The sequence below is a fragment of the Cervus canadensis genome, chromosome 17 (assembly GCF_019320065.1).
Source record: "Cervus canadensis isolate Bull #8, Minnesota chromosome 17, ASM1932006v1, whole genome shotgun sequence".
Taxonomy (NCBI): Eukaryota; Metazoa; Chordata; class Mammalia; order Artiodactyla; family Cervidae; genus Cervus; species Cervus canadensis.
This window is the reverse complement of record NC_057402.1, coordinates 24,469,235-24,488,950: the sequence shown is the minus strand read 5'-3', so window position 1 is coordinate 24,488,950 and position 19,716 is coordinate 24,469,235. Positions and strand designations below refer to the sequence as shown.

The following is a 19,716-nucleotide window of genomic DNA, read 5'->3' as shown; positions in this document are numbered from 1 at the left end:
AGAAGCCAAACTAAAAATCCTACCAAAAATTAGTATTAGGGAATTGCTACGAAGAAAGTAACAAACCTCTAAATGTTCCCTGGAAAATTTATAGGAAGGGATAGAAAAAATAAGACAAAGTGTAAAAAGCCAGTTATTTTCACAGGACATTGCCTTGTTTCTAAAATATCTTTATAGGGATGAGACACTTGCAGGGAAGATATTGGTAACACAAGATGAGAAAGGGGATTTTTTTCCTTTTTGTTTGCTGGTATATTCTTAAGTGCCTAGAACAATTCCTAAAACATGGAATGTATCTGTTTAAAGTTTACTTTGGAGGGGAGGACGCACACCACAGTGCTTGTAGGATCTTAGTTCCCCAACCAGGGGTTAAACCTGCAGCCTTGGCAGCGAGAGCTCGGAATCCTAACCACTGGACCATCAGAGAATTTCCTTTCTCTGTTTTGCTTTTGTTTTAAAATTTGATAAGTAAATGAATGATTAACAAGCAGGTCTTTCTGCTAAAGAGTAAGTTTATTTTCTACCTAGATCAGTAGGGATTTTGTCATTTTAAAAGCACATCTTCAAACATACATGTAGCAATTCAGTTCACAATTTCCTTCACAAATGGCAAGACTGTTTCATTGGTGAAATAACCAGTCAAGTAGAGCCCACGCTAATGCACTAGTGGCTCAAGAATTAGCTTCAATGCCATGAGTGCCAAGTCACTCCCAGTGGTAACATGAAGACATGAACTAGGCATGCACTGGCATGTACTCACACATACTGCATACTAGAACAAAAATAAGGCTGAATAGTAACTCAGTTTTACAATGATCTTAAGGCTTAAATTACCATCTCTCAAACTCTATATCCCCATGCAGCTAGCAATCCCCATATCCTCTTTGAATGTCAATGCAATGCCATCTTAAATCTAAAGTTAGGTTGTTAGCTTGAACATCTTTCAGAGATGGAATTCTGAGGTTACTGCAATTGAGATTTAACAAATGATACCACCAAGCAAAGGATGGCTTGGGGAAAGGTGATTGGTAGCAGATAGAAATGATGGGCCTAGCTAGGGAAGAAGAGATGAATGAAGTCGACTATAATGACTAGGGAATTACCCATCCCTGGAAGCAGCTATTAGGATTATAAGAGCCACCACTGAGCCAATAATGAACGTCACTTAAGCCACAAATAATTAGAGGCTGGATTCCCTACCAACTCAGCCTCTCCCCACTGTGAAGCTCTGAAAAGAAGAAAAAGTACTCCATCAATGCTACATCATCTTATGTTCTTAAATAGCTCTACTGTAAGGAAAAGGTCAGTGGTCTGGATGCCTGCCATCTAATTCACCCTGCAACTAATTATGTGATCCCAGGCTTGGTTTCTTTCCTTTAAAGGGCTTACATTACCTGGCCTCTGATGGTTCAAGAAGGTCTAGCACTCTATCTAGGCATCACCCCTACAAGCAGCAACAGAGTTCTTTGGGGCGTTAGGAAGTGCTTATCTGCCTCAGGACTCAGATTAAAAACTGAAGGAAAAAAAAAAATTAGATACAAACTCACAAAAGTACCTCCTTGACGAACTGCTGCATCTATAAAACACACCCAGAGTGAAGGAGCTGGCACATTCCAGGGGATTTATTTTTAGAACAAAACTCCTAATGTCAGCAAAGTATCTGATTGATTAAGGGAGAGAAACAGAATTTTTCTGGCCAGAGTGAATCTTCACCTTCTCTTCTGATTCCTGAAACCACAGCATCAACTTCAAAACAATGGAAGGAAATCATTGTGAGCCTCAGTGGCCCTGTTGAAACTACACAGGCCAGTTTATCAGTGTTTTCTGGACAAGAGCCACACGAGATGGGTCTTGGCTTGGGCACATTCCCAATATTTGTTGGGTTTTGACACAGTTCGAAACCACAGAGGCTAAGGATGCATTGAGAAGCAAGGTTCACTTCAATAACAAGTCACACATTTCTGTGCCAAATCGTGCACGGGGCAGAAACAAACCCCGGAAACTGATCAGGTCAACGGAGCTGCTATCCAAACCTCATCAAGCAGGGAAGGGCTTTAGACTGTAGAGAGGAGAACGCTCCAGAACAATAAGAACATCACCAGAGTATTTCAGGATCAAGTGACAAACGTGCTGTGCAGTTAACACTGAAACTCATCAGCAGGAAGTCTCACTTATTACTCATCAAAACTTCCGGACTAGATTAATACTTGAAATTTATAAAAGTTTAATAAGATGTTAGTGTGACCAGCACTACACATACAATTTAGTCCTATAGTTCTAGCCTTGGATGTACCGATAAATCCACATGTCTCCTTATGCATTCACCATCCCTTCCTCTGGCCCCACTGTGGACTCCTCTACCCGCTCCCTATCCCCGCTCCCTCCCCAGAAGCTTCTCTACAACTTTTAACAGAAGAAAATGAGTGGAGAGGGGTGAACCCCTCCCAGGCTTCCAGACTGGCTCCAGACCAGAGACAGGCGCTCTGGATACCTAGGCGGCCACATTCTGGCAGGAAATGTGTAAGGATGCTTTGAACACGTACACAGACATAGAACTTTAACAGCCAAACCCAAGTAACAAAATATGCTCCCCAAATGCTGCAGGGGGAAAAGAAAACAAGGTTTTTGTTAAGAGTTCTTACTAAGTCGGCTTTGTGAAAAGCCATATCTCATCAATCCCAAAGGTAAAGTTGAAAAAGGAAAGTGCAGGATTTCCATCCCAGCGCCTAAACAGAATGCTCTTAATTGAAATCGATCACAGCTCAATCACATGTATACACCACTTCAAAAACCTGGTGTTGGCAACCTCCACTGTCCATTCAGCAATGAGGATCATTTTAAATCCACAGGTGGGAAGGGGGTATGTCTGTCCCATCCCCTCTTCCACTCAGACTCACCACTTCGTTAAAAACAGTCAGCAACATAGATCTTCTACAAAAATGTACTGCACATCATGACTTCAGCATCAGTCACAAGTATAACTTGATCTTAAGGTAGAGAGTGACTTTTTATAGAAATTTTAACTTAGCACATTAAAACAGTAATCATCTCATTTTATTTGCCAAATTTATAATAAATATGAATCCATTTTGAAAAATTTGCTAAAAAAGAGCATAACTTTCAAGCTGCTAGGTTGAGTAACTTTAAACTGGTATTTTGGTCCACTGCCAAATACTAAGCCCCTCCAACTGTGAAACAGAAATACCAGCCAATTTGCTTTGAATTATGGAAGGTCCCTAAGCAGAACATACCTTTAATAAAATGCAACCTAAATACAGAATAACCTGTATTTAACCTGCTCACATCCCAGTTTTCTCATCTATAAAATGGGTTTATGAAGATTGAAGGTGATAGTCCAGGTAAAACACTCAGTGTAAGGCCCGGCACATACCAAACACCACTTTGCTGTTGTTGTTTCCAACTCTCTGCGATCCCATGGACGGCAGCACACCAGGCTTCCCTGTCCTTCACCATTTCCTAGAGTTTGCTCATGCTCATGTCCATGGAGTCAGTGATACCATCCAACCATCTCATCCTCTGTCATCACCTTTTCCTTCTGCCTTCTGTCTTTTCCAGCATCAGGGTCTTTTCCAATGAGTCGCATCAGGTGGCCAAAGTAATGGAGCTTCAGCTTCAGCATCAGTCCTTCCAATGAATATTCAGGGTTGATTTCCTTTAGGATTGACTGACTTGATCTCCTTATTGTCTAAGGGACTCTCAAGAGTCTTCTTCAGCACCACAGTTCAAAAGCATCAATTCTTTGGCACTCAGCCTTTTTTTTTTTACTGTCCAGCTCTCACATCCATATGTGACTACTGGAAAAACCATAGCTTTGACTACATGGACCTTTGTAGGCAAAGAAATGTCTCTGCTTTTTAATACTCTGTCTAGGTTTGTCATTGCTTTTCTTCTAAGGAGCAAGCAACTTTTAATTTCATGGCTGCAATCACCATCCATGTGATTTTGAAGACCAAGAAAATAAAGTCTGTCACTGCTTACTGTCAGCTATTTTTAAAACATGCACTGATGATAGGCATGTTTGTGTTCCCCTCAACTGAGGCTTCAAAATGTCTCTACTTAGGGGATCTGATCCTACCTAAGTGTTTTTGCAGCTTCAAAAGCAGGGGTGAGTAACTCACATAGCCTGTGGCATTTGCAAGTAACAAAATATTGAGGGGTTCCCTGGTAGCTCAGCTGGCAAAGAATCTGCCTGCAATGCAGGAGACCTGGGTTTGATCCCTGGGATGGGAAGATCCCCTGGAGGAGGGCATGGCAGCCCACTCCAGTGTTCTTGCCTAGAGAATCCCATGGACAGAGGAGCCTGGCAGGCTATTATTCATGGGGTCACAAAGAGTCAAGACACAACTGAGCAACTTTCACTTACTTAAAATATTGAAGCCAATCAGGTATGTGTCAGAACTTTGGAATGTGAGCTATGCTACCTACAACTAGGGAATTTTCTATCCGTGGCAATGAGGGGCAGATGTTAAAAATCTTCAGGTTTTAGGACAGTAGCAGGTAACTGAACCAGATTTGTATATAAACTCTCCTGAATATTTTTAACCCTAATTGTTAAATCAGAGCCACAAAAAAAAAACCAAAAAAACCATCAGACTGGATTTTGAGATCACTGTCTATAGCCCAGGAACTGTCTGTAACACTTCCTGAGCTACACAGGGGCGCTTTCCCTGTCTCTCTTTACCAGGCTCAGCTGTATCCTTCAGTGCCATCCACACTGCCTTCACCAAACCTCTCTCCTCTCTAGTCCTTCCCCAACATCTGCTCCGGACACAGCAAAGGGGGCCCAGGATCATTTCCTCACTATACCATAAGACACCAACCACACAGAATGTTAGATGAGTAAAGACTTGAGAAAAAATACACAAGACCATAAACCTTGTTTAGCTTGGAAAAACAGCCAAGCAGTCATAGTGGAGAATGTAATAGCTGAAGTTTACTGGCCAGAAATGGGTCCAATTTATATTACCTAAATCAGACAAATATCATATGATATCACTTATACATGGAATCTTAAAAATAAATGATACAAATGAATTTATTTACTAAACAGAACTCACAGACCCAGAAAACAAACTTATGCTTACCAAAGGGGAAGGGAGGGGGATAAATTAGCAGTTTGGGATTAAAATATATACAGTACTACACATAAAACAGATAACCAACAAGGACCTACTCCATAGCACAGGAAACTCTACTCATTATCTTGTAATAAACTATAATGGGAAAGAATCTTAAAAAGACTATATGTGTGTGTGTAGATATGTATGTATAACTGAATCATGCTGCTGCACACCCAAAACTCACATGACATTATAAATTAACTATATTTCAAGAATATTAAAAATATATATATTACCTAAGTCACTTAAATTTATACAATACTCACAAGGCATGTTTACAAAATAATTGCAACTACGCAAAGCCTTCTCCAAGAGTTTCAAGAAAATGTCATTGAACAGTTCACATTGCTGCCAGTTTTAGAAAAAAGTAAGCTCTCAATGTGTTGCTGAACAGCTCAGAAGCAGAAAAAGTGCTTTAGAGTCTTCATATTCATTCTAACTTCAGAAAAAAGTATGCAAACTGTCACTAGTTATCTTGGCATCTTGCTTGTTATCTATCTGGTTAGTTAAAAGCAAGTCTAGGTACTTGCTTCCTCCTACTGCCCAAGTAAAAGACTGATGTAAGGGAATGAAGAAATGGGGAATATGCTTCTGGTGGGTAACAACAAGAGCTGGATCCAGCTACCACGCTCCCATTCCCAAAGTTTCAGCATCTGACCATACAGTTCAGAAGATTCAGAACATCAGGCAGTCAATGTCCAAGAGGCAAGTAATTCTTCTGACAAACCCCAAGTTATTCCCTCAAATATCTTCTACTAATTCTATTTCTATACTGAGAACTTCTACCTTCCTCATATGCCCTAAATCCACACAAAAAATTCTTCTCCCTGAACCCACATACCTAGAACTCTGCTACATATAACCTTATCTCCAATTTAGAACAATAATCGTTATGCCCCATACCTAAATTTTGTTAAAATGCAGGAGCTTCAGTAATTCTGAAAATGAAAAATCAGAAGTTATAAGCCACTCTCAGTGGCTCTGGTGAAATGGGCCTGTGGTTCCTTCCTACCAGGCAAGAGCAGCCTGCCTAGAAAGGCAGGGAATTTACCATATTCACTTGAAAACCTGTCCTCAGGTAGACCTCTTTCATCAGCGTCCCTCTTCATTACGAACTTGGTCCTAACTTTGGGATCATTCAACAAACCATTAGCAACTATCAAGACTCTGAAACCTTCTAGTCATTTCTCTTAGCTCAGTGATAATAGCTCCTTGAGATTCTTACATTCAAGAGCTGGCTCCCACCCCACCCTCAGAAATATGCATATGTAATACACACACAGAAGCATGCCTAAGCTTACAGAGGAGTCACAGGCCTGTGAGGTTCTGACTGAACTAGATCAAAATTCTCTTGAGGGGATCCTGCACTTCGTGCATGAACCTGAGTGAATCACCCTGCACTTGAGGGAATCACCCTTCCCCCAGAAGCCACTGAAACTCTCAGAGGCCAGGAATTTAAGAGACTGTTGTCACTCCGTTTTGAATTGTGCTTAATTCCTCTCCTTGGAGGGGATTCAAGCAGAGCCCCGCAATTAAGCCCAGTAAACAGGCCGGGGAACATCGGCACAGCAGTACAGGCTGTTTGGGTTTGGGAAGGCAGCCCTTCCCGCGGAGGCCTGGCTCCGGGCCAGCGGGGTGACGGCTGAGTGACAGGGCTACGTGCGCTGCGTGAGGGTGGCAGCCAGCCCACACCCGAGCACAGAGCCCGGCACGGGAGCGCCCTCCCCCAACCCCACCCGAGTCACCAGAGAAATGTTCTCAGTAAGGGCTTCCTTGCAGTTATGAAATCCCCGAAAGTCAGCCAGGCCCTGGGTTAAGGCCATTTAACCCCCTCCATTCCGAGACCTTTCCCCAAATCGTATCAACTGTTATTTCCTGAAGACCCATGTAGCCAAGGAGCACTGGAGGGTGGCAATTTACACACATTCTCTCATTTGATCTCCAGGTTAAGGGGAAGGTGAACTAGTGGCCATCTGTCCTGAGTCACCCTGCCCACAAGTTTTCAGTAGAAGTCGTTAACTCTGGAAGCTATCATAGGGATCTAGAAGTTATCCCATTCCTACAGAAAAGGAAATTCATGAGTAATCCTTAAGGCAGTATGGGTGTAGGAACTCCCCCATTTAACTTCCTTTGATGTGAGAAACAGACCTATCAGTAAATAAAACTTTACATGTGGCTTTCTAAAGGCTTTGAGCTGAAAAGGAAAAAAAAAGAATGTTTATGACCACAGGATTGTCAGAGAATTAAGCATGGTTGGCTTTAAATTTTCATCTGGAATGAATCCTAAAACACTTGAGGGAATCCATGATAACTTAAATACAGTTGGTAAAACAAGATTTTATTGAGTAATATACAAAAATATAGAGTTACTAATCAAAACATGTCAAGAAAAATGCCTTGAAGCAACGTTCTTAAGAGAAACAGGAAACACTTTATTTGCAATTCCCAATGAATTTGAAGAGACTTGGGACAGTGCAACTATGTTGGAAAAAGTGAAGTTAAAGAACTTTCTAGGAAACCAGATCTTATATTCACATTTGAATTTCAGCACTTGGAAATATATCTGCTGAACGAAAGGAATGACACAACAAGTCAGAACCATAATTCATATAACTCAGGAGGCACATTTATTTACTGAACAAACATTTGTACGTGCCTGACACTGTTCTATGTGTTTCACAAATACTACCTCATTCGCTATTCATAATAGCTCCATAAGGTGGGGACCATTATCACCTCCGTTTTACAGATGAGGAACTGAGGCACAAGGAGTTTAAGTAACTGGCTTTTCGGAACCCAGTTAGAGAATGACGTCATGCTTTACCAGTGCAGCTTATCTAATGTCTTATATCTTATATCTAATGTCTTACAGATCTTCAGTTCTTCTTGAGGTGTCTACTTACTCTCACCCTTGCCTGTCACCCTTTGCCTAATGATAGAAAATCATAAAATGCAAAAGAAAGAAAAATGAGTGTGCTCGGTGTTGAGTCTGTGAACTAAAAGCTCCAGGGCAGAGGTGGGAAAGTGGGGGCTGGGGATTGGGGTGGGGGGGCTGTATTTCAACAAAAGCAAAGAGCAAAGGAAACACTCAATCCCGCAGCAGAACATTAGTGGTCTCTGATGGGTTATTCACACTGCAGAGCTCAATCCCGCTCTAAACTGTAGCCCCATATCTGCTTGGGATGCAGGTGGTCAACCATCAGTCTCATCCCCAGGTCCTACCCCAAGGTCTGCGGGAGGAAGTCAGCCTCTCCAAGATCTTGCTTTTTAGCTCGGGTCAATACCAGCTAAGGTCTTCAGACTATTTCAAAGTCAGAAGGTAAACGACCAATCAAGAAAAAACTTTAAAGGAAATACAAAGTGTATTTCCCTTGGGAAGACAAAGGGCAACACTTAGTAAACTCCCAGGAATCCGAGGGATGAGACAAAATTTCCTTCCTGGAGTGCAAAGCTTATTCAGGAGATTCCTGACTACCACTACACAATTAATTAGAATTCACCAAGTACAGAACTTTCTAATATCATATCATAGAACACACTGGATATAAACCCACTGTGGCTTACAACAGGGGTGAGATCCAGAGGGCCACTCAGATGGGTGGAAAACAAAAGGCTCTTCTGAGAGAAATGTATAAAGTACCCTGGTGAGCAGCAAGGGGACTAGAAATAAAGGAGTGCCTGACTCTGAGTCTAGGGGGCAGTGATGGTTAATTTAATTGTCCCCAAGTCCCTTCACATGCTGTAGTCCATAGGGTTGCAAAGAGTCAGACACGACTTAGCAACTGAACAACAACAGCAATGTCTCTTCAAGATGGGGCTCTGAAAAAAAGCCCCATTTTAAAAATGTGGAAACTGAGAGAGACAAAAAGTAACTTGCAGGACATTATAGAACTAAACATGGTCTTTCCACCACTAAACAGTGCTTCAGAAATACCAGGAAAAAGTTGTTCACTGAAAACATGTGCAATTATTTCCAGAGTGACCATGAGTGAAATTGTCTTCCTTCAATTCCAAGATAACACAACAAAGGATTCTCAGAGGATTCTCGTGACTTACCAAATATGGGCTCACACTGCATTACTGAGAACTCAAAGCTCTCCATGCAGAAAAGGCAAGTGCCAGCTACTCTCAGATTTCTAGTGAGTCAGACCTTTGATTATGATCAAGTTGGATTCCTTTCCTGGTTTCCCCTCCCTTAGAATCCCACACCTCAGCCATCTTACCCCAGAGGGTCAGACAACATAACCTTAGGTTTCTGTGTGGTGTTCAGTTAGCGCATAACAGATGCTCAATACAGAGAATCATCTGCTCTTTTCCAGTTTGTTCCCAAATTATTACGGTTCTTTCCTGTTCTCCCTCATGCCTTCAGCTTGCACTCCTTGCTGGGCTGTAGGATACAGATAGGGGAACAGTACTCTGCACACACTAATATTAACGAAGATTGCTCCCCTTCATTCAACATAACAGGAGAGACTCGGTTCCAAATTCCACTCCAATCCTGGTTCTGAAAACTTAACTTTATTGAAACAAATAACAGATAAATCATGGGTGTGTTTTGTGTGTGTGTGTGTGTGTGTACTTAACATGCTAAAGTGCTTTTCTAAAAAATTTCCCAAATGAGCCAAAAACACTTGTACTTTTTAGTTTTCACTGTGAATAAGTGCAGATTGAATCAGCTGATGGAACTGATTTTCTCACCGATGGAGAAACTACAGAAAAATAGAACAACAGCCCCATTTAGCTTCCTCATATTTATTTCACTCAGTGGTTCTCCAGCTTCAGCCTGTATGAGAAATGCCTGGAGGACAGTGAGCTTCTGGTTCACTAGGTTTGGGGAGAAGCTCAAGACTACGCATTACCAAGAGGTTTCTGGATGAGGCTGCTGCTGCTGCTCCAACAACCACACTTGGAGAAATCATGGCTATTTTGTGACAAACCAAGAGTTTCTGTGCAGTGCCTCAGCCTAAATGATAAAAAGTCAAGGGGAATTAGAATTAGTCATCTGCTCTAGTTAACTCACAAGCTGGAATCAAGATTGCTGGGAGAAATATGAACAACCTCAGATATGCTGATGATATCACTCTAATGGCAGAAAGTGAAGAGGAACTAAAAAGCCTCTTGATGAAGGTAAAAGAGAAGAGTGGAAAAGCTGGCTTAAAACTTAACATTCAAAAAACTAAGATTATGGTATCCAGTCCCATCACTTCATGGCAAATAGATGGAGGAAAAGTAGAAACAGTGTCAGATTTCATTTTCTTGGGCTCCAAAATAACCATGGACAGTGAGTAAAAGACACTTGCTCCTTGGAAGAAAAGTTATGACAAATCTAGACAGTATATTAAAAAGCAGAGACATCACTTTGCCAAGAAAGGTCTATATAGTCAAAGCTATGGTTTTTCATATGGAAGTGAGAGTTGGACCATGAAGAAGACTGAGTGCTGAAGAATTGATGCTTTTGAACTGTGGTGCTGGAGAAAACTCTTGAGAGTCCCTTGGACTGCAAGGATATCAAACCAGTCAATCCTAAAGGACATCAACCCTGAATATTCATTGGAAGGACTGATGCTGAAGCTGAAGCTCCAATACTTTGGCCACCTGATGTGAAGAGCCAACTCACTGGAAAAGACCCTGATGCTGGGAGAGGAGAAGGGAGTGACAGAGAATGATATGGTTGGATGGCTTCATTGACTCAGTGGACATGAGTGGGAGCAAACTCAGGAAGATAGTAAAGGACAGGGAAGCCAGGCGTGTTGCAGTTCATGGGGTCACAAAGAGTGGGACATGACTTAGCTGAACAACAAACAACAACTAGTTAACTCAGAGAACAGGAGGTGATGGGTAGAGCAGGAAGTAAGAGGAATTCCTACAGGGCAGCTTCTGGCACAGGCTTTACAGCATGATTCTTGAAATTAGCAGGAAACATTCCAACTGCAACTCTGTAGCATTGCTGAGGATTATTGTCATGTCAGCATTGAGGTGTGACGCTGATAGAGTTAGATCTCTTCTTCAGGAATGCAATCAGAGGCACTGAAAATACTCATCTGCTCTCTCAAATGAAATCTCAGTCTCAGTTTTCATTTAATTCCTTATCATCTGGATGTAGATATTTATTATTGTACCCGTGTTATAGATGAGGAAAGTGAGGCTCAGAGAACTGAACATAGTGAGACAAAATAAAATATAAAATGTCCATCCCAGTCTCTAGTAAGGTGCTGACTAAAATTAAGTTCGAATATAAAAATAAAAATTGACTTCCTTCCTAGGGAAGTGGAAATTGAGGTCCTGAGATGCTACTTGTAAGGGACCGAGTGAGGACCAGAAGCTGGGGTCCTAGCCTCGTGGTCCCAGGCTTCTCTGAGTCTGACCACTAAGTATGAGCTGCCAGGATCTGAGTGCAACTTGGTACTTTCTAGGGCAAAGCATAGACTTTCAGAATTGAGAAAAAAAAAAACTTACATAGCCAAAGTCTCTCCTATCAGATGGTCCCTCACAGCCTGTCAATGTAATAAAATAGTTAAACCCTTTAGCATCAAATTAGGGACCAAGTTGAAAATCTTTCTTTTTGGCCTAACAAAATATTTATCTTTTCTTTTTGATACTCTGACATCCTTAAAATCGAAGTTCCTTTTAAAGATGAAATTAAGTCAACAGTAAAGGACTGTGGGGAGGCACTAAAAGTATATATCAAGCTTAATAGTCTCTGCCGTCAAAGAATTTAGAAGTAAATGAGGGGCAGGGTAAGCAGCCAAAGAAATAAGCCTACTGGGGCGGCCCAGGCTGAGCCACCCACAGCGTTCTAGGGAGCAGGAGGGAATTTCATGCAAAGGCACTAAGATGGATTTTGAGGACAAGACAATGGAGACGCCTGGTTTGCCTGGCAAATCAGCTTCTAGCACTTCAGGGATCCGGAGGGAAGGAAGGCTGTCAGTGGGAGATTACATGTAGAAAGGTCAGATGAGGTCAGAAGCGGAGAAACTTAAATAGCACACTAAGTTCACAGCGTAAACGGTGGACAATGGGGAGAAAGCACTCTTGGGTTTTTTAATTTTTTTGTTGAGCATGGAGACTGCATGATTAGTGTTGGGTTGTACATTACTTAACACTCTAGCGAAACACATTAAAATGGATCACAAGGAGGACAAGAACCAAAGGCAGATGATTTCTTTCTGCTTAAAGTAGGTATCTTTAAAAGACTTCCCTCCTCAAGGATTTCTACAATACCATGAAAGACAAAATTTAGATTTTTTTTTTTAAAAAGACAAAACTTAAGTATCTACAATGAGCCTTCAAAAGCTAAAACAGCACCAAATAGCCAGATTTTAACCAAGACTACTACATGTTCCTGACTGAACCTTCAATGTTTAAAAGTTGTGTTTATCTACTCCAAAACAATCAAATTAACCTGCAAGACAAAATCAATAGGAAAGTCATCAAAAAAAAAAAAAAAAAGACTGACTGCCAACTTTGTGTTGGGTATTGAGATTTCTGAGTAATAGTCCCTCAGGTTTGACTAGACAGATGAGTAGAACTGGGAGGGGACGTGGAGGGAACGTGGAGGGAGGGGCACGGGAAGAATGTTCTCTGTGTCTTTGAGAACACAAGCAAGCTCCCCGCAAATGTCCAGGCTGTTTCAAACAGTATAGTACATCTTTACTATTTCCAAGCAATGCTCAAAAAGGAGAGTATTATCTTGAATACTTCAAAACAATTTCAATTTGCCGGAAGAAAACCAAAAATAGATGTCACTGACACCCGGAATCAAATTTTTCAATTTGTCTTCTTCCCACTGGCAGATAATCAAGGCTACTTTCATGTTGTTTGAATCTTTGTATTTGGGGATTATTTCTATATCCTAAAGGAGATCAGTCCTGGGTGTTCATTGGAAGGATTGATGCTGAAGCTGAAACTCCAGTACTTTGGCCACCTCATGCGAAGAGTTGACCCATTGGAAAAGATCCTGATGCTGGGAGGGATTGGAGGGCAGGAGGAGAAGGGGACGACAGAGGATGAGATGACTGGATGGCATCACCGGCTCGATGGGCATGAGTTTGAGTAAACTCCGGGAGTTGGTGATGGACAGAGAGGCCTGGTGTGCTGTGATTCATGGGGTTGCAAAGAGTCGGACACGACTGAGTGACTGAACTGAACTGAACTGAACTGAATAGCATTTGAGTTTCATTTTGGAAACAAAAATATGAGATAGGTATATTTACTCCAGAGTTTGAGAAACTGTGATCATTGCATCCTCTAAAGAATGAAAATTGATTTGACTAAAAATAAAACTATCATATGACCCAGCAATCCCCATCCTGAGTATATGTCCAAAGAAAATGGAAACACTAATTTAAAAAGATACATTAACCTCAATGTGTATAGCAGCATTATTTACAATAGCCAAAATATGGAAGCAACCCAAGTGTCTATCGACAGATGAATGGATAAAGAAGATGTGGTATATATACAATGGAATACCACTCAGCAATAAAAAAGAATGAAATTCTGCCATTTGCAGCAACATGAATGGACTTGGAAGGCATTATGCTAAGTGAGATAAATCAGATGGAAAAAAACAAATACTGTATGATATCATTTGTATGTGGAATCTGAAAAGTACAACAAATGAAGAGATATAACAAAAAAGTAGATTACAAGACCAAACTGCTTGTGAGACCAAGTGGTCACTAGTGAGGAAGAGGGCAGAGACAGATAGGGGTGAGAGAGTGGGAGGTACAAGCTCTTGGTTGTAAGACAGGCTCAAGGATGTATGTGCAACACAGGGAATATAGCCAATCTGCAATAACTGTAAATGGAAAGTAACCTTTAAAAATCTTATAAAGATAAAAATTTAAAGTTAAGTTGGTTTGACTTAAGGAGGTATTATTAACATTGTACTGAGCCTGGAGAACACTCAGTAAGTAGGAACAAAATGAATCCAGAACAAAATCTGAAAGCTTGCAATCAACAACTGCAAACTCATATATCTGTAAGGCTGGGGTTGGGTGGGGCAGGGGGTAAAAAATATGACACTCCATCACTACCAGTTCGCCAAAAACAAGAATAGGAACTTGCCTACAAATCAATATCAAAAGATGATACAAAATTAAGGTAAGAGCCTCATTGGTTTAAGATCAAAATAATCAAGGGAAAGAAGGTACAAATTCTATGTATAATGAACCAAGCTAACTAATCTTGCTTGGCAAACAGACACATAGCTCTGAATCTGAGCCAAAATAACGGCTCCTGGCAATCTGCCAAAGTCAAATTCGTTAGTCTGGCATCATAAAATGATTTGTCTGTCGAATTTACAATTCTAGTGTCTTTGGATTCAGCTACCCACTGGGCACCCCTGGCAGTTGCCCAGCAGAATACATCTGAACTATCATTACTGTCAGAACATGCACATTTGACAAACACTAGAGAAAAATGACACTCGTTTCTTAGAGCAATATTAGTTAACAGCTACAATACTGCTATAAAGGAATTATCAAGTCTAGACCTATAATAATTAATGAAAAATTAATAACCTCTGTTGCGCTAACCTGCAAGCTGCTCCTTGATGTTCAATAGACACAGGTCAAACTGTCATTTAATTTATTGGAGGCCACAAAGGTGAGTCAGAAGCAGAGGTCTTGCCAAACATGGTCCATAGGTGAGATGTCCTCAGAACTTTAACCTCCAGTGCCGGGATGCTGGGGTGCTTGGAGATGCTTCTCCAATGTGCTCTGCTCTTTATGGGTTAAACTCCATTCCCAATTTTAAGCTCATCAGAGAAGTCTCCCAGACACAGAGCCTTTTCAGGATAGAGTTGTAATAATATACATCTGAATAATATCTGAAATTCTTCTAGCCAGAGTCTAGAATCAGGAAGGAAGTGAAGTTGCTCAGTCGTGTCCGACTCTTTGTGACCCCATGGACTGTAGTCTGTCAGCTTCCTCTGTCCATGGGATTTTGCAGGCAAGAATCCTGGAGTGGGTTGCCATTTCCTTCACCAGGGGATGTTCCCGACCTAAGGATTGAACCTGGGTCTCCTGCACTGCAGGCAGATTCTCTACCGTTTGAGCTACCAGGGAAGCCCAGAATCAGGAGAGTATTTACAAATTTTGCTTGAGCTAAGTAAGGTCAGAAAGGGAAATAGTTCATGACATCCAAAAGTTGAATGCACAGACAGACTATGTAATTCCCACCTAAGTGTTATTCACTCAGTCGTGTCCAACTCTTTGCAACCCCATGGACTGTAGCCTGACAGGCTCCTCTGTGCATGGAATTTCCCAGGCAAGAATACTGGAGTGGGTTGCCATTTCCTCCTCCAGGGGATCTTCCTAGATCAGAGATAAAACCCATATCTTCTGCATTGGCAGGTCGATTCTTTACCACTGAGCTAGCTGGGCTCCTTCTGATACTTCCCTAGGTGCAAAAAACTTTAACATTAAAATCCTAATAGTTTTGGTCACTTCATGTTTAGTAAATAGAGAAACTGGAGAAAGCTCAAAGAAGAGAAACAAAAATGACCCATCAGTGTAAAAGTGGCCTGTTAAACCAGAAAAAGAGACAGCAAAGTTGGTAACAACTATTTTACACCACTCAACTTTCAGCTTACTTCTTTAGGTGCTTTTATCATCCCTTTCCATCTCCTTTCTCCCATCCACATACAGATGGACTGCAGTGTAAGACATTTAATGATTTGTGAATGAATAAATTAAATTGATACCTCCTGATTTCCCGCTTCACTGCAAGCAGACAAGGCTGCGGTGGCCACTGGCCCGAAACTGAACAATAGAAATGATAAAGGAAACATACATGCACACCTTTTCTGTGTTCCCAAGTGTCCTTCAACAAAATGCACAAAGAACTCTATGAAAACACACCCTGTGGAGAAATTTGCTTCACTAAGTTTGTATTCTGTAAATTATTTTCTTCCGCCAAGAGCTAAGTGACTTTCAAATACAAAACCTTTTATAAGAATCCTCACATCCTTATAGAAAGGTGTTCCCATGCTTTAAAATTTAGTGCCTCATTCCCCTGAAATAACTCATTGACAGACAAATTTGTAAGATTTTAGTTGCAGAGACACCATGTATGATGTCTAGTCCCCAAACCCTTTACTCTAAGAACTGCACCTCTCACAGGCCCTGGTAACCTGTATTTGTTATGTATGATTCCACATGCCCCCCTCAACCATCGCCACCCAAGGCTGATGGATCCTCTGAGCCACAGTGAGACCATAATGCTTTCTCTCAGGAAATGAAAAAGCATTCCTACAATGTTAGTCAAGTCTCTGTTGAAGTCAAACTGAGGCTGAAATGAGCATTGTGAGGCAGCCATCTTGAGCCAACTGCAGAGGAATCAGTAAGAGCTGCATGGAAGGTAGAGACGGCAATAAACAGCGTGCAAGCAGAGAAGCAAATACGAAGGCCATAGAGTGCCAGAGACAAGAACCAACACACCTGCTCTCCTGGATGTTAAGGCCTTTCTCGTTCTCAGTTCATGGCTCCAGGCTTCTGTGAACCCCAACTGCATTTCCTGCACTTGGGTCCTGAGAGAGGTTCTATTCTTTGAAATTCATTATCCCAGGTTTGCTTAAGGCAGTTTGCAACCATAATAAGCTCTATCAAGTCATGAATATTCCTGCCATCACAGAAGGAAGGGCCAAAACTGTCAGTGCTCTAGCAGCGAAGTAACAAACCCACCATTTGTGATATATTTTTTGTTATCCACAACTTATGGTTGTTTCATCATTTCTTTGTACAGTTTCCAGGGGAGGACGGACCTGTTGATTCACAATACAAATCCCATAACCCTATCATCCAGAGCTAGTCCAGTCAGGAACCCTAACAACCAATTTTGTTAATAAATGCGTTTCCTGCAAATAACAGTAGGAAAACATTAGCACGGCATTCCATTCTCTTCTTCCAATGTACTTAACAGACCCACTTCAATGTTTGGGTTTTTTCTTTTTTAAGCTGGAGAATTGATCAAGTGTAAGCCGAGGGTCCTACAACTCAAAAGTACATGTGAATGTAAGCTCTAGTGGGGCAGGCATGATGTCTGTCCACCTTAGTCTCCCTACTCCAGAAAAATTCCCCACGCTGAGGGAATGAAAGGAGGGAATGTAAGAGCCTAAGAGTCAAAAGCAAACTCTAGGTTCAATCAGAACTGGGTCAGAATCCCAAATCTCCCCTTGTAACATTTATGAAGGCTCAGAATTCTGCTAAGAATTTTATGTTCATTATCTTATTTCATGCTTCTTCACCAATCCCCCCACCCTCCAAGCTGTAAGGTAGTATCTTTCACTTTACACTTGGTGAAAACTGAAACTTACCTACGGCCACAAGCTTAGTGAAGGTTAAGTCCAAATCCCTAACCCTTGTGACAAACTGCATTCACTGCTGACTTCATCACCTTGGGCAGATGATTTAATCACTCAATTTGCCAAAGATTATGGTTCTGAAGACTAAGTCAGACAGATAGTGTCTGAAAAGTGCTTAGCACAGTGCCAGATGGAACCAACTGCTCATTAAAAGGTAGCTATTATTATTATTAGAGTTATTAACTAGTGAGTCTACAGTGAGATACTTCAAACAGAAGGATTCTGGGTTCTATAAACTACAGGTCCTCTGGAAAACAGCCACGTCCAAGATCTAGGCAGCCAAAGCAAGAGAAGCAAATTAAAACCAATATTTATCTTGGATATGGTCAAAATTATCCAAAAGGGAGTAACAGATAAGAAATCTTTTCATAGCCTGAAAGCAATGATAGTACTTGAAGTTAGGGGGCACCATTCTGCTGTGTATGGAAACGTCTTCCCTGGAGTCTTCAGCACCCCTGGATTTTTTTCTAACAAAGCGGAGGTAGATAAATTTTGATCAGTAACAACTTTTGTGGCAGGGAGGGGAAGGAACCCTTTAATGTTTCTTTCCATACGCTTCCACAATTTCAATTTTAGGATTAGTATATATTCCTATCCTATTCCCAATGCCTCTAGTAATTCTTTCATCGAGATAAAAAGCATTATTACACTGTTCAATGACCTTTAAAAGTTCAGGGGGAAAAGTGCTTAATCAGGATTGATAAGCATAACACAAACAAATTTCAAGTATCTAAAAAACAACTGGTCTAAAATACATAAATGTATCTATTGGCAGTTGTTGAAAACGGGTGGTGGGAGCTCATTACACTAGCCTCTCTACACATATATGTTTGAAAATTTCCGTAATAAAAAATTACAAATAAATGTTTAAAATAAATGTACAAATTCTTCCTTTTAAAAATTTAGTTTTTATTAAAAACCTGCTTTGAGGATGGAGCAGGAAACTGGGTTTGTATCACTACCCTGGGAAGCAGTAGAGTAAGGCATTCAGTTGAGGGAAGAGAAGTAAATAAGGTTAAATTAAGGTAGAACTATTATAAATCATGTAAAATTGAAATGTGTTTCTATAATGCTTCAATAATGAACTTCAAGTAAGAGACTGAGGGGCCATAAGACATTACCAAGGAGACTTCTTTATACAAACAATAATAATGGTTTGCTCAAGTTTGGTCTACATTTGGTTCTAGCTGACCAGGGAATATCCAAGTTTACAGGTGATTATTCTAAAGACCAGAAATAAAGAGCTTTGTGCCAAACAGCTAAAGCAAAGCTGAAAATCAAGGTATGGATAGAGGTCTCTTCATTGGCCAAAAGATGAATTTTCTCTTTTCAATTCAGTCACCTTCTGAAAGGGTTAACTGAAGTTTTGTTATACCCATATGATAATCCATAATTGAAGAATCACATCCAGAGATCTTTTTTCCCCCCTTACTCAGAGGTACACAATGCTTTTCATTCAATTTGTGGAGTTAAATTCTAGCCTAAAACCCAACAACTGTCTGTTAAGTCAAATCTACAATAAAAACAAAAACAAAAAATTTAACTTTTAAATATGTTAGTGACCTCTTTCTATCAATGAATTCTGATCTCTTGCTGAGCAAATTCCATTCCTATAATGCTGGGAGTGAATTTCATAACAACAAAATTTGAAAGAAACTTTGAAAAACTGAAGAGAAGCCATCTGCTGTTTTCAGGTTGAAACCACAAGCACCTCCACAGCACAGAGGCTAGCCAGAGCCCTCCCCCATCCGAAAGGCGCAGTCATTTACAAAACAAGTGCAGAAACACAACTAATCAAGACCAACGGTTCTCTAGTTCATCACCAAAATGATGGGACAGGCGTAAAGAGGCACTTTACCCTAAATGTTCTACAGAGACCAGCTAACTGAGCTTTCCCTCAATCAAAGGTTAGGAAGCAGCATTTCCTTCTAAGATTTACTTTATTTGCATTCTATGAAAAATAGTGTTTCCAGCCCTGTCCTCCTGGCTGGAAAGGTAACTGCAATCTCTTTCTCCCCTGTTCTACTTGATCAAGCCAACCCCTTCCTTTCTATGCACTTTCAGTCTTCGCCATTTTTCCTTTATAAAAAGTGTTCCTCTCAGCTTATGGGACAAATGAGACAACAACGGTGTGTTTTATTAATATCACAGGTGCAGTCTTAAGTTGAAGAATACTACATGCAGTGTGACAGAGTGGTACATAGGTGA

The 19,716-nt window shown here is 40.9% G+C and overlaps 1 protein-coding gene across 1 annotated transcript in view; it reads right to left on the bottom strand.

Annotated features, from left to right (window-relative positions):
• Positions 1-19,716, bottom strand: part of EGLN3 (egl-9 family hypoxia inducible factor 3) — a 28,895-nt gene that overhangs the window by 7,598 nt on the left and 1,581 nt on the right. The gene's annotated exons all lie outside the window — the stretch shown is intronic.